Raw genomic sequence first — 15,873 nt, forward strand, 5'->3', positions numbered from 1 at the left:
GTCACCGAGTCAGGAACGTCTAGACACACAGTTATTCCGTTACCAGCTTCCAGGTTATCTGTGGTGGTAGCCCGATAACTACCAGAGAACTAGAACTACGAGCCAATAACGATAACTGCCAGAGGAGAATACCGGCTCTGACAGTTATTTCCATAGTCGCTCGAATTCCTTAGTAACTTTCCTTGTACTACCCGTCCAAGCTAAATTAACACGTAAGGCGGTGGCTTAAGGGAAGGACCGTACTTGTTAATGCCTGTACTGCAGCTCCTATCAGCCACGGCTCGGACATTAACTTTATTTAATTGTTTATGCTAAAAGTAACGAAGGCCCACGAAATAGTACACAGTTCTTATCAACAGATGGCGCGCAGTCTCACAGTTATTCCCATGGTCTATAGAACGCCTCCAAATGCGCAGTACGATATTCGGTCAACAGATGGCGCGAGGCACTGTTGACACTAAACAGTTATTGAAATAACTGCCAGAATCAGAGGAACGGTTATCGCAGTAACCGTTACTTCTCAGTAACCGGTTATTTCTATCAGTTACGTTATTTTTTGCCACCTCTACTGCCGAGTATTGTTTGTTTTATATGGCACATTTATACCATGTTCCTGCATGATGTTTCTTTTGTGTGTGTTATTTTGTTGCCAAATGCCATGTTGTGCCATTTTTGAATATTGTTAAAAGGGACACAGGACAATTGAGAGCACAGGAAGTTTCTATCAAACTCAGTGAAAAGTTTGTTAACAAGAAGTCAGTAGCAGAAAACACTTTTAACGATCATTTTTAAGTGTTTTAGAGAAAATATGATCCCACTATTCATTACAAAATTCATGGCTGCACGTGGAAGAGGCAATAGGCCTACCTATGTAATTTGTTAAAAAAAATTCAACCCACCTCTCCTACTAAAATGAGCAAAGCAATAAATTCACTCAAAAGTAAATGCTCACTTGGAATTGATGGCATTTTCAACAGAGTACTAAAAGCTTGTTCCCAACTGATAAGGAGGATTCTTTGCCACATGTCTAGTACCTCACTGAAACGGGGCATTTTTCCAGATAGACTAAAATATGCTATTATTAAACCATTGTATAAAAAAGGGGATACGTGTGTTGCTAACAACTACTGCCCATTCTCACTTCTGATAGCTTTATCTGAAATTTTTGAAAAAATAATGTATTCAAGAGTAACGTTATATATTAGCAAAAATGAAGTATGGTACCAATAAAATGTCAATTTGGTTTTCAGAAATGATTTTCAACAGGAAATGCTATATATGTTTCTACTAATCAAATATTAACTGCACTGAATAACCAAACATAACCCATTGAGATAATTTCTAATCTCTAAAAGGCTTTTCATTGTGTGATCATGAAATTCTTCTAGATCAGAATATGAATTCATATTTAACTGGAAGAATGCAGAAGGCCGAAATTAACAGTACAGATAGTCCGCAAACCCTCTAACTGGGGAAGTATGAAGAATGGTGTCCCACAGGGTTCAGTTTTGGGTTCTTATTGTTCATAATATATATTACAGACTTGCCACTCTATATTAATGAAGATGCAAAGCTAGTTCTTTTTGTTGATCATACAAGTACAGTAATCACACCCAACAAACAAAAATCAGCCGAGGAAACTGAATAATGTCTTTCAGAAAATGATTAAGTGGTTGTCTGCAAATTGACTATCACTAAATTTGGAGAAAACACAGTATGTATAATTTTGTACACTAAAGTAAATGGCATAAAACCATTTATAGATATGAAGATTTGGAGAAAACACAGTATGTATAATTTTGTACACTAAAGTAAATGGCATAAAACCATTTATAGATATGAACTATGAATGGAAGTCTTTGGTAATTCAAAGTTTCTGGGTGTGTGCATTGATGTTAAATTGAATTGGCAGAAACACATTGATCTGCTGGAACAGTTAGGTTCAGCTCCTTATGCTATTAGGCTTATTGCAAATTTTAATGACAAACATATCAGTAAATTAACTTACTATGCGTATTTTCATTCATTGCTTTCATATGGCATCACATTTTGGGGTAATTCCTCATTAAGAGGAAGTCATTGCAAAAAAGCATGTAATCAGAATGATAGCTGGATCCCACCCAAAATCACCTTGCAACATTTATTTATGGAACTCAGGATATTCACAATACCTTCAAGATACTATATTTACTTATGAAATTTGTTATTAATAACCCATCCCAATTCAAAAATAACAGTGAAGTGCATAGGTACAACACTGGAAGAAAGCATGATCGTCACTATTCTGGGTTAAATCTGACGTTGCCACAAAAATCTTTGGTCATTTATCAAATAGCATTAAAAGTCTGGCATATAGCCAACCAACATTTAAAAACAAGTTTAAAAAAAATTCCGAATGACAACTCCTTCTACTCAATAGATGAATTTTTAGATCTGTAGCAGTAAAAAATATTGTGTTAAGAAAACTTACGTTAAAGTGACATGTTTCACGTCATTATGAAATGTCGTATTCATGATCTATGGAACAAGTATTTATGTATGTATATATGTATGTATGTACATACCTACTTATGTATGTTTGTAGGATGTATCTGAGGATGCCCTGCTTATCAATTGTTGGGTGGTTTCCTGTGCTGTGAATAATTGTACTGTTTGATGTTGCTTTTCTATGCACTGAAAACCAGTGTTTTTTGGTTTTTATTGTGATGCCTAGTAAATCTATGTCTTTGTCTCTTCAGTTTCAAGGATGAAGGGTATTTTTGGGTGACCAGTATTGATGGCTCTGTGTATTCTGTAGTGTCCAATCACGTGTTTCATGTGTCAAGCAAATTATGTCATCAACATAACTGTACCGGTACATTACTTTGTACTTTTTTGTTTCCATTATTTCGTCAAAGATTTTGTTTTCAAGGTGGTTAAGGAAGATGGTGGCCAGCAGGCCACTTATCGGTGACCCCATGGGGAATCCTTCATGTAGGATGTAGAGTTCATCTTTCACTCTGAAATAATTTTGACCAGTGATTACCTACAAAATAGTTGAGACTTCCTGTGTATGTGTTTTTGGTATAATGTTTGTCCACTGTAGTTGTCTTTCAATTACTTTAATTGTTTCTTCAATTGGTATGTGGGTGTGCATTGATTTGGGTACTTGCAAAAAGGTAGATCCAACCTTAATCCATTGTATATTTATATATTTAAAATGGGTATCACATGACAATCCGCCGCGAATGGTACTGGTCCAACGCAACAGCGATCTAGTGGTAGAATGGGTGAAACTACGAAAATTAGCAGACACATTATCCGTGCGCCAAAATAGAGAGCAGTTCTAAACTGCCATCAATTCGCGCATGTGCATTAGGCAGCGATAACTCGCACAAAGGGTGTACCACAGTGCTTTTTGCTAGTTGTTTGCTTATTGTTAGGCGGCTAGTGGTTGATTTCAGAGTTTCATGTTGGGGATTTTGCACATTTTTTCAATAAGTAGGTTTTATAAATGCAGGAATAAAGCTTTTTTTTTACAGTAAACTCTTTTACACTACTTGTTTGTGAAAGAATTGTTTTTGTATTAATTGTTTGATATTCTAGAAATGAAATGGAGCAAAGAGGCATTAAGCAACTTAAATCTGGCACACAGCAAGGAAAAGTGTATGTATGACCCGCTGTATCAGAATAAGGTATGTCGGCAATTGTCTCTTTCTGAGTAATATGCGTATAACGTTATAAGGTGATTTTTGATTTGAATCTTAATGCCTTAGTTTATGAAAGTTCATTTTCGATTTGACTGCATCTCTTGATTTATTTCAGCATGCCTTAAAGAGAAATTGGTAGTGACAGGGGAGAATGTCTGTTCAGTTTGGTCCAGAGTGACAGACGAGAACTGCAAAACTCTGAGTAGCACATATACATAGTGCAAACTTGGAAAAATAACATAAGTGCACCTTCAAGTACTGGTCCTTTAAAGTGCTGCCCTAATCGGAAGATTTACTGTCACTGCCATGGCAATAGCTCCAAAAACAAATGGGTCCTCCTTGTGCAAAGTGCTGTATAAGTACATGTACCTGTTTAACCAAGAGTCATGATATAAAACTAACTATTGGGTCTGTAATTCAGAACAGTGGTAATGTACCTAAGAGAATAACAGTTATTTAATAAATAATAATAAAAAAACAGTTTCATATTATATAGGAAACTTGAGTCGCATAAATATTTTAATTGAATGACATTCCAATATGGCACGCAGTCCCCCTTGTGTTTTGTGCTGTAGAATGAATGACTTTACAAGAGATTAGACAGTTCTTTTTGTGTTTGTGTATCTGTTTGATTACTGGACATGTGCGCCAGGTATATCACATGTGGGTGGTGTAACAGGTCTACGTGAACCAGAGTCTAGTTACAGATATGCGCACTTGGGGCACTGGTGCATTGGTGCACAGTTTATGCACCTCGTGTAATTGGGGCTTAAAGCAGGTACTGTCTCTACTTATATTGGCATGTCTCACATGTTTTGATCACAACATAATCCAAGCTCCAGTACCCCTGCATTTTCCCAGAAATGTCAACTTTCCAGTATCGCATATTATGACATCAATCAGCGGTAACTCATTAGATGGAACTGTCAATCCCTCACTTTGGGAGCTATGAATAACCATTCATTATCTTGTACCTCTGTTGAGATACTTCTGTCAATCACAATATACTTTAGATTGAAATCCTTAGCACCTCTCTAACCAGCTGCAGAATTTGTGCTTTGCATCTTTCATGATCATAGGTAGAGGCGAGCACAAAATTCTGTTTACACATCTGATGCATAACCTTAAAATTTTTACCTTTTATTGTTCAAGAGACAGTTGCACATACTGCCTCTTGGCTTCATCAGGTAGTGAGAAATCTATTTCAGGAGCAATATGGAAAACATTCTCCTAGTTTTATCAACTTCTGATGGTAATGGCCGTATTTTATATGTATTGTACTCATTGTTATCCACTAGTCAGCTAAGAGTACACTGAAATTTGTAATATGTAATAACTGGTAACCCTGGTTCACAGTGAGTTTGGTCAGAAACTGTTATTCTTTTGTATCATCTGTAATTAACTTTAAGTACTTACAAGTATTCAGCTTGTAGTGACTATTGTTTCCTAAATCATAGTATGTGTAAATCTGTGCATTGTATATCAAACCTGACTTACACTATATCATTTGAAGTAACTATGAAGTTAATCAAGATTTACTGGCTGAATTAAAAAAAACAGTACAGTACAATACAATACACCCAACTATGCTCCATTTAGATCCATGCTAATCAGGGCACACACATTACCTTTGAAAAACCAAAGCATTTACACAAGAAATTGATACAGTCAAAGCAATTGCAATAAATTATGGGATTCAGAAAGAATCAGTTCACAAACTATCCAACAAAATACAGGCCAACATCAGTAGCAAAAGTACTGCATGAATAACAACTGCCAACACATTTCTTCACAAGCATTCCCTATGTAGGTATAGCATCATAAAAAATTACGAACTTCTTATAAACACCAATATTAAAACATCATTCTCCACGAAGCATGAACAGTGACACTATTTGCCTCCCACAGTAAGCAAGAACACCCCACTGACGGACCATAATGGAATATATAAATTAGAACGTAACAGCTGCACTTTATTTTATGTGGCCAAAACAGGAAAAACTTTCCACACACATTAGGAAGAACACACTGATGCTTTTACTCTTAACGACTTAAAAAAATTCACAACAGCCAAGCACACGCATGTTAATACACACAGACTAAGTCACATCCACAACAGACTAACTGTACTCCACACAGAAATCCATAGTAAAAAATGTGATCTTTTAGAACAATTAGAAATGGTGTCATACAAAAAGAAAAATCTTTTGAAGACATGTAGAATCAACAGACAGAGTTCTGCAGCCTAAGTTTTTTCAGGAATTTTAAAAGTATATTTTTTCCTAAAGAAACCAATATTTAATAGTACAACAATTTTATAACATAATCCACATGTGACATATTCACAAATATTTGTTTTGTAAATGATATTGTGTATAATTAATAATGTGGCTTTTTTGAAACAATAACACCTGTGTGTTTGTAGTACTGCAGGATCTGTAGATTTGAAATTCTTTGACTTTTTTGACCTTTGTATACAAAATGTGCTGTAGAATGAAAAATGTATATATGTGCATAAACATGTTTACCCCTACTGTGCTTCAAAATCATGTATATACCATTCTAAACAGTAAGTTACTTTTCAATTTCTATTGGTTTTGTAAACTTATATTCACTGTGTGCCCACTTTGTGTATAACATTGTAATCTTACCACAGCCAAAATTAGCCTAAATATGGAAAAATAATGGCTGTAGACTGTCAGAGTACCTGAAGATGAGCCCTCAGGGCTCGAAATGCATTGTGAATTGAAATGAAATCACGATTGTGGCTGTAGGCAACTGTTCTTTATTTTACAAAAATAATACAGTCACAGAAGAAACACTATTAGCAACAGATAAAGTCAAGTCAAATATTTGTACATTACATGTGTTTGAAACATAATTCTGATAAACTTAGTTAAACTCTCTCCATCTGAACAGATCTCGGAAGACCAAATGGTAACAACCGACTGCCATGGCATCCTCAGGCAATAAGTGTGACTGGATGTGGATATGGAGGGTCATGTGGTTGGTGCACCGCTCTCCCAGCCATTGTCAGTTTTCATGATCAGAGCTGCTACTTTTCAGTCAACTAGGTGCTCAATTGGTCTCACAAGAGCTGAGTGCAACCTTCCTGCTATAAGCATTCAGCAAACCTGGACGGTCACCCATCCAAGTGTTAGCGAAGCTCAACATCCCTAAACTTCAGTGATCTGATGGGAACCAGTGTTACCAATGTGCCTATGCTGTTGTTTCCTTATATCCGAACAACCTACCCAACTCTACTAAACACACACATCTTATGCAGCTATTTTTTCTACATTTGATGAAACGAATTATGTTTATGGACATCTCTTCCATATAAGGGAACTGCAACTTTCATTGGAGTTTTGAGTTTGAGCTGTAACTTATCTCTGGAATGGTGAGCGTGTTGGCTCTTTCTTGTGCCTGCGTTTTGCCCCAATGTAGTTGATCACAATCGCCTATTTAGTTGCGTGCAGAACGATTCGAAGGAGAGTCGAAGCAGCAGTGAGACATGGGGGAAGTTACGCTGGTTACCGAGAGAGGGCAGTGGCCTTGTCAGTTGTCATTGTGGCAGTGCTCGTCGTGCTATGGTCAGTGGTGGGCCATGCGAGCCCAGAGTTTGTTTAGGCTGAGTATGGATGCAACACTCGTTAGTGGGCAACATGGCGTGAAACTTCTCGCTAATAGCGGAACTGGGGCCTTGCTACTTCTGGAGGACAGTATAGCTATGCTGAGGACTGAATACAACCATTTGCATCCAATCACCATTCCAAGACTTCTGCCTGCCGCTGCCAACTTCAGTTGCATTAATTCTGGTGTCTAAGTTGTATTCTCATCTAGGATTGTTCCTGTATGATTAACTGTTGGGTGACCCTTTATGACTTTCGTTTTGAGCTGTGGTACCTCAAATGTGCTGTCACATTTTGTGTGTGGGAGCCCTTTACCCTGTAGGTACCGTTTTGCTTACAAGTACTACCTGTGTCTACTGCATTATCTACTGGGTCTAACTTATGAAAGCTTGCATCCAGGCAATATGCTGGAGTAATGTCTGTTTGTTTAAACCAAAATGCCTGGCAAGTTCTATAAGCGTGATGTTGTTTGATGTACGTTGTATTGATTAGCAGCATTGGTAGTCATGTGAGTCAGTAAAATTACTGATGACAGTTGCTCCTGCAGTACTTGACTACATTCTGGTTACCTCTGCTCAACTTTGTGCGCAAATAGCTCAAATTATGTGTTATAACGTCAAGTTGAACACATATATTTCAAAACGACACAACACATAAGTCACTGAGCTAGTTGACTAAGCAAGACATGTGAACACGGTAACATTCGAATGAGCAGTGAGTCCGAGTCTGGCGGATGCTGGCCGGCTGGCCGCTTAGGTGGCGCGGCTGCTGCATGACCGGCAGACAGCGTCGCATGTAGAGGACGCGCGTAATTGTGCGGCGGCACTTTGAATGATCGGCGAGTCACAACACTTTTCCCCCCTTTGAAATTTTTGCACTGGTCTTGATGGAGGTGGCCTGGAGATTGCTAACGTCCATAGGCGTTGTTTGACTGGCCGTAAAGTCTCGAGGAGGAGGCTTCCCGTACGGACGGAAGTGTCCCCGATGATAACGGGTCGAGATGACAGGAGAGGTAGGGGTCGAATCTACTGGGGCCCCATGCACCAATCTGCCCGTTGCGGCAAGTCCAGTTGATGTAACGGGAACCATGGGCGATGTGTCCGCATCCATAGGAGAAGGAGGCGAGTAGATTGGCACTGACAGATGATGGTCATTCGGTTCCTGCATGGGCACGTCTCCTGGTGGCGTCCGTTCTTGTACTGGCACCAAGATGACGGGGAGAGGGCTGCGTTGTGAGTAATGAGAGTTGCCAAGATCCTGAGCGTCAGGTAGAGCTGAAGGTGGTGTAACAGCATTCGGAACAGGCATTGCCAGCACACGAGGCCAAAGCTGGTCCGAATGACGCACTGCAACACCCGTGTCCGTCTGGATTTAATACAGGCGTCGGCCATGGTGTCGTAAGATGCGGCCTGGACTCCATTTTGGCCGCGTGCCATATCCCCGTACCCAGACGAGGTCGCCGGCGGTGAACCAGCCAAGCGAAGGCACCCGCGGCCATGAGGTGGAAGGCTGCAGAAGATGAAGTAGCGTGCGGGGCTGTCGGCCATGTAAGAGCTCAGCCGGGCAGTGGTCGCCCATGGGGGTGAAACGGTAAGAAGCCAGAAACTGGAGAAACGCATCATCAGCAACAGAGGAAATCAGGAGTTTCCGCATCTGAGCCTTAAATGTGCGGACCAATCGTTCAGCCTCACTGTTTGATTGTGGATGGAGTGGAGGGGCTGTGACATACATAACGCTGTGACGAGCACAAAAATCCGCAAATTTGGAAGAGGCAAATTGCAGACCATTATCAGCAACAAGAGTAGAGCTACCGACGCAGCAGGCGGTAAAAATTTGTGATAGTATGCTATTTTCCCCAAGAAGGCCTGCAGTTCCTTAACAGATGTAGGGCGAGGAAGGGCATCGATCGCAGCGACAGTTTGCTGACGAGGACGAATACCATCCCGAGAGAGTTGAAGCCCCAAGTACTTGATAGATGCCTGAAAAAATTGTGATTTCGGAAGATTACACTTAAGACCGGCAGTTTGTAAGACATGAAAAAGTGTGCGGAGGTTCTGAGATGTTCTTCAGTGGTAGAGACAGTGACAACAATGTCATCCCTGTAATTTATATACCCAGGGACAGGGAGCAATAATTGTTCCAAGAACCGTTGAAAGAGAGCAGGGGCGCTGACAACCCCGAATGGCAATCATTGGTACTGATAGAGGCCGAAAGGCGTGTTAAGGACCAGAAACTGCCAGGAAGCAGCGTCAAGAGGAAGTTGATGATAAGCTTCTGACAGGTCAATTTTAGAAAAATACTGGCCTCCCGCAAGTTTAGTGAAGAATTCTTCAGGTCGGGGCATAGGGTAAGTGTCGATAAGGCATTGCGCATTTACAGTGGCTTTAAAATCGCCACAGAGACGAATATTACAATTGGGCTTAGCAACAACGACGACAGGAGAGGACCACTCACTGGAAGTGACAGGAAGCAAGACACCTGAAGTAGTGAGACGATCCAGCTCCCGTTTTACCCGATCACGAAGGGCCACGGGAATGAGCCGAGCCCGAAAAAACGTAGGCCGAGCAGTGGGCCTGAGCGTTATATGAGCTTCAAAGCCGTTTGCACGGCCTAACCCAGGAGAAAAAAGGGACGAAAATGTCATCGACAAGGAATCCCATTCAGCATAAGGAATAGCATCAGAGACGATATTGATAGAGTGATCTATGGAGAACCCAAAAAAGCGAAAGGCATCGAAACCAAAAAGATTATCTGCGCTACTCTGGTCGACCACAAATATGGGAACACTACGAACGACGGATTTGTAAGATACCTCAGCATTAAATTGTCCCAAGAGAGAAATCTTCTGTTTATTGTACGTCCGTAATTGCCGAGTGACAGGTGATAGCAGTGGAGAACCCAACTGAAGATACGTCTGAGAATTAATTATAGTGGCAGCAGAACCGGTATCCACCTGCATGCGAACATCCCGACCAAGGATTTGGACAGTGAGGAATAACTTCCCTGAAAGGGAAGAAGTGCACTTGACAGACAACACAGAAGCAGAATCAGCGTCACAGTCATGAACATCATGTATGCGGTCGGATTTGCAAACGGCAGACACATGACCCTTCTTTTTGCAATTGTGACACATGGCCCAACGTTGGGGACAGTCCTCCCATGAATGTTTCGTAAAGCAGCGCGGACATGAAGGAAGTTGCCGCGGGTTTTGCTGCAGTGTCTTAGAGGGTTGTATACAGTTAGGCCGAGGCTGTGCGTGGGAGCGTACTGCGGCCACGTCGGCCGGCGGGGACGCACCGCACGCGTCGTCAACAGCGCACAGAGGTTGTATTTCCCCGACATCAGCCTACGCCTCTATTCGCGCCCCAGCGGCACGAGAAATTTCAAAAGACTGCGCGATGGATAGGACTTCGTCTAGAGTCGGATTTGCCAACTGAAGGGCACGTTGCCAAACTTCTTTGTCGGGCACCGACCGGATAATAGCATCCCGTACCATGGAATCGGCATAGGATTCTTTGTGAACGTCAGTAACAAATTGACACTTTCGACTGAGTCCGTGAAGTTCAGCAGCCCAAGCGCGATAGGATTGATGCGACTGTTTTTGACAACGATAAAAGGCAACAGGAGAGGCTATCACATGCGTTTGGTTTTGAAAAGAGACAGACAGAAGTGAGCACATTTCAGCAAAGGACAAAGATTCGGTATCTTTCAAAGGAGCCAATTGCGACAACAACCGATACACCTGAGGTGGAATCCAGGAAAGGAACAGAGACTTACATGTTTGTTCGTCCGTGACATAGAATGCCAAGAAGTGCTGTCGAAGATGTTTTTCGTAATCAGACCAGTCTTCCGCCGTCTCGTCGTAAGGAGGAATAGACAACGACGAGAAACGCCCCGTATTTGATGGCGCGACGAAATCGTGAATCGCCGATGTTAGAAGCGTTTGCTGTTCAATGAGACCTTGCAATAGTTGCTCGACAGTAGGCATGGAAACCTGTGGGTCAACGATGAAAAGGAAAAATCCACTACCTCATCGCCAATTGTTATAACGTAAAGTTAAACACATATTTCAAAACGACACAACACCTATAAGTCACTGAGCTAGTTGACTAAGCAAGACATGTGAACACGGTAACGTTCGAGTGAGCACTGAGTCCGAGTCTAGCGGACGCTGGCCGGCTGGCCGCTTAGGTGGCGCAGCTGCTGCATGGCTGGCAGACAGCGCCGCATATAGAGGACGCGCATAATTGCGCGCCGGCACTTTGAATGATCGGCGAGTCACAGCATTATGCAGTACCATTTTAATTGTAATCTTAAAGGAGTAATTTTATTTTACACCTATAATGATTTATAATAAGCTTTGCACACAGCTAGAGTATTTCAGAAAGCCTCCTGCTTAAACCATTTGATGTAACGTTAAAATTGCAATGTAAATGTCTTGTGTGCTTTAAAGTATTCCAATTTGCTTTAACACCTTCGGGCTTATTGACTGTTTGCAGGGCTATACGTTAATATATGATTTAACATCTTGGCTAGATTCGCAGTTGGCGTAAAATGGGCCATTTTGTGATAGTGTGTTTAGTGTGTCGTAGAAGGAGCTTGTTGTTTTGTAAGCTGGTTGGGCTGCACCTAATGTGTTGCCATACGACCAGTACAACCGAGTGGTCTGCGACTGCGGAAGGCTGCTATGTATGAGCAGTAGTGTAACATTCATGTATTCTACCTTTAAGAACTGTTTTTCTGGTTTAAAGCTGTAGCTTGTAAATAATGTTTTTGGTGTTTTAAACTATTCAAAAGATTTCAAATCTGAATAAGTCTACGTAGCTGCGGCCTGCAACATAGTGGGCATTTCTGTGTGATAAGCTATGGAAGGGATCAGGGCAATTTTTTTAAACTGCAAGAAAATTGAGTATAGCTAATTTATATGGGACAGACTTTTGCCGTATTTCACAGACTGAGAATATCTGAGGTATTGTGTGCACGAGAGAAGTATCGCTCAGTATTAAATTCTATTACATGCCAAATAACCGATAATAGGAACTGTGAACTATACAAAGCGATGTTGAACTGAATATTAGAATGGAACTGGACACAGCTTTGTCGAAATAAAAGTGTACGAAGTTTGAATGACTGTATCAAAGTATAGTAATGGACCATAGTCCTTGCTATAATATCTTTGAGTGATGAACTGTAAAAATAGTGAACTTTTTAGTTGCCATAATAGCTGAGAGTAACTGTAGTATCAATCTTCCTTTTCCCTCTGTATAAAATGCAATCATCCATAGTCATTTAATCATTATTGAATATTGTTAATTACAAACTAAAGTGTTTTCCATAATTATGTGTGTACTGGTGAATAATAACTAGCATCCAGAACATGTTACTAACTATCTTGTCTTCGGTAATGCAGCAACAAATGAATGGTGATCGACTGAGCAAAAACTTAACGTTAATTATCATGAGAACCCGAAATTTAGTCGCCGCTACAGTGAAGATGTTTGTGGCTGCCCCATCATATGTACAGATATAACGAACAGTCAGGCATATACAATGGATAACAACAACAAAATATCGTACGTCAGACAAGTCGATGAAAGCATATCGACAGAGGGTTGCTACAAAGTTCACACCTTCCCTGCTAATACCAAAAAACCTCATCCCAGTACACATCCTAGAGTTTGCTTCATATGTCCAGTTATTCACTTCAAAAGTTTTGAAACTAACAGTAGACCGACAGCTCTCACAAAATAAATTCGAAGTCTCAAGCCCCCAGTTCTTTTTAGGCCAGTGTATAGCCTCAAAGCATGGCCACCACAATTAGCAGAAGCATGAGCAGATTCAATCACTTTACACAGAATACTGAAACCTTTAAGTCTAAATCCACTCAACATTTCATCTTCTGCCATGAAATCATCGAGAGAAAGGCCTCGTTCAAATTTTTTGTTTGAAGTACTTTGTCTATTCGATGTACAACCTCGTTTCATAATGTGAGAAATATGACTATTCTTTATTGTTCTAAAAATCATATACACAGTACAAAGCATGCTAGAAGAAGTAGGCTTCACAGTATAAATGTTATGGAAATGTTCAAACTTTCGCACAACATAAAATGTAATTAAGTAATCGATATGTGTAATGAAATTGGAAAATACAGTAAAGTTATAGTTTCACCACCTTCTAGAACCTGTTATCGAACAGTCCTGCATCTATCTGGACTGTGTGTGAAACAGTTTTGCAGATTACCATTTAAAAATATTGTTACTTGGGATATTAAATTATCGAAGAAACAAACATATAATGCCAAAAAACCTGATAATCTGTGATTCTCATAACTCAGTTACCCAAAAACTAATTTTTTTCTTTACGCTCTTTTTACAACCAAGTAGTAATCCACTTGTACTAACAAGTTTATAACGTTCTATTCACTCTCGTTTGATCTTGTTGTGTAAATAATGTCACCTTGCTGTCGAGGTCAGGTGCTTTCTCAAATGCTTTTTTGCATTTGAAGTATTTCATGAGAACCTCAAATTTCTTAAATGGATTTTGTACCTCACTTCATTGGTATTCAGTTTATCGAAATACTGACAAGTTTAACTTTTGTTAACTGCAGTTCTGTGTAAATCCAATAACTCTTGTATCTGAACTGTCTGAAGCATCAGTTAAAAAGCAACAACAAAGTTGAATGGTGTAAACAAGAGGAGTCTAAGTGAAAGCCCTGTGAACGAAAAATTGGAAAGGTTTAAGAAGCACTGCAAATGTCTTTGTACACTTGCTTTGTCACTCACATGCATACTGCTCATTCAACTGTTGGCCTGTTCGTGCTTTCACTTTCAGTTGTTGAAATAGTTGGAGCTAAGCCCAAAATTTAGGTAAAAGTTTTGATAAAATGATGCCTCAGTGATGTTGGACAACCATTGACTGTTAAGAACAATTTTAATATTAAATTGAAGCACTGTTATCACCATTATTCATTTACTTAAAAAGTAGAAATTACATTTCTTGCTTTTACCCTTTGTTTTAATAGCTACCATCTGATAATTAATTTTTGTTCTTATGTAATCCTGATACTGTTATTGTGAATTTTATATTTACACTGATCAGCAGGAACATTATGAGCATCAATCTAATTGCCAGTAAGTCCTCCTTTAGCACGGATAACGACAGCAACAAGTGATGGCATGGAAGCAATGAGACCTTGTGTGTCACGGGAGGGAGTTGGTACTACATCTGCACACACGTCACCTAATTCTGGTAAATTCTGGGGAGGAGGCCAATGAGCTCTGATGCCACATGCAGTCACATCCCAGATGTGTTTGATTGGCTTTAGATCTGGCGAGCTGAGGGCCAGTGCATCAACTGGAACTCACCACTGTGTTCCTGGAACCACTCCATCACACTCCTGGTCTTGTGACATGGCGCATTATCTTGCTGAAAAACGCCACTACTGTCAGAAAACATGGTCTGCAACGAATGTATGATACTCCTTAATCGTCATGGTGTCTTCAACGATAACCACTGGACCTGTGGATGTCCACATGAATATAATGGACAACTTGTCTCCATCCCATGGTACGGGTGTCAAGGAGCTGTTCCTCTGGAAGACGACGAATTCGCTCCCTCCCATCGTCATGATGAAGAAAGTAATGGGATTCATTAGACCAGACAACACTCTGCCAGTGTCCAGGGTCGACAGCCATGTGCCCATTCCAGTCTTAGTTGTAGATGTCGTGGTGTTAACATTGGCACATGCACGAGTCGTCGGCTGTGGAGGCCCATCTTTAGGAGTGTTCAGTGCTATGTGTGTTCAGACACACTTGTACAGTGCCCAACATTAAAGTCTGATATTAGTTCTGCCACAGTTCGCCACCTGTCCTGCTTTATCTGCCCAGCCGGTGACAACCGACATCTGTAACGAGATGTGACCACCCAATCCCAAGACGTCTGAATATGATGTCACCATGTGTTGAAGAAACTCACCACAACACTACTCGAACACTCGACAAGCCATGCAGTTTCCGAAATACTCATAAAAAGCCTCCAGGCCACCAAAATCTGAAATCTGCTCTCGGTCAAACTCAGGTACATTCCGCGCCTACCCCACTCTACACATGGACAGCCCGCTCACTCAAACTACATGCACCGTGCGTGTGCCTGATTGGCAGTCATTCCTCGCCAGCTTGTGCTGCTATCGCTGGGATGGGTTTATGTTGGTAGTAGGTCGGTGGTTGTAATGTTCTGGTTGATCAGTGTACATTGTGATTACCATTTTCACATACGTTCTCGGCCTTGTCTCAGGTATTTTATAAGTTTTATCATAATGTTAATAATCATATCTGTTTTTCCTTAAAATTATAACTTTGCACACTTATGTGCCACATGTCAGCTATAACTTGCAAACCATAGTGGGCAAACGCAAGCACACACAGTCTTCTGATGCCGTACGCTAACAGTCGTGTGTTGACTAAACTTAAATATTGACAAATCGCAAATATAAACAGTGTAGTGCCTAACATCGTACCTAGCTGATACCAATTCTTCAGTAAACGTGGTAC

The 15,873-nt window shown here is 40.6% G+C and overlaps 2 long non-coding RNA genes across 3 annotated transcripts in view; one reads left to right on the forward strand and one right to left on the reverse strand.

The window, feature by feature from the left end:
* LOC126412562 (uncharacterized) overlaps positions 1–4,216 on the forward strand; it is a 101,577-nt gene extending 97,361 nt beyond the window's left edge. Inside the window, exons 2-3 of the long non-coding RNA XR_007575313.1 lie at positions 3,586–3,674; positions 3,805–4,216. This is a non-coding gene — a long non-coding RNA (uncharacterized LOC126412562). The remainder of the gene's footprint in view (positions 1–3,585; positions 3,675–3,804) is intronic.
* Positions 1–15,873, reverse strand: part of LOC126412561 (uncharacterized) — a 570,924-nt gene that overhangs the window by 243,194 nt on the left and 311,857 nt on the right. The window lies entirely within an intron of this gene.

Source organism: Schistocerca serialis, chromosome 7, assembly GCF_023864345.2.
Source record: "Schistocerca serialis cubense isolate TAMUIC-IGC-003099 chromosome 7, iqSchSeri2.2, whole genome shotgun sequence".
NCBI lineage: Eukaryota > Metazoa > Arthropoda > Insecta > Orthoptera > Acrididae > Schistocerca > Schistocerca serialis.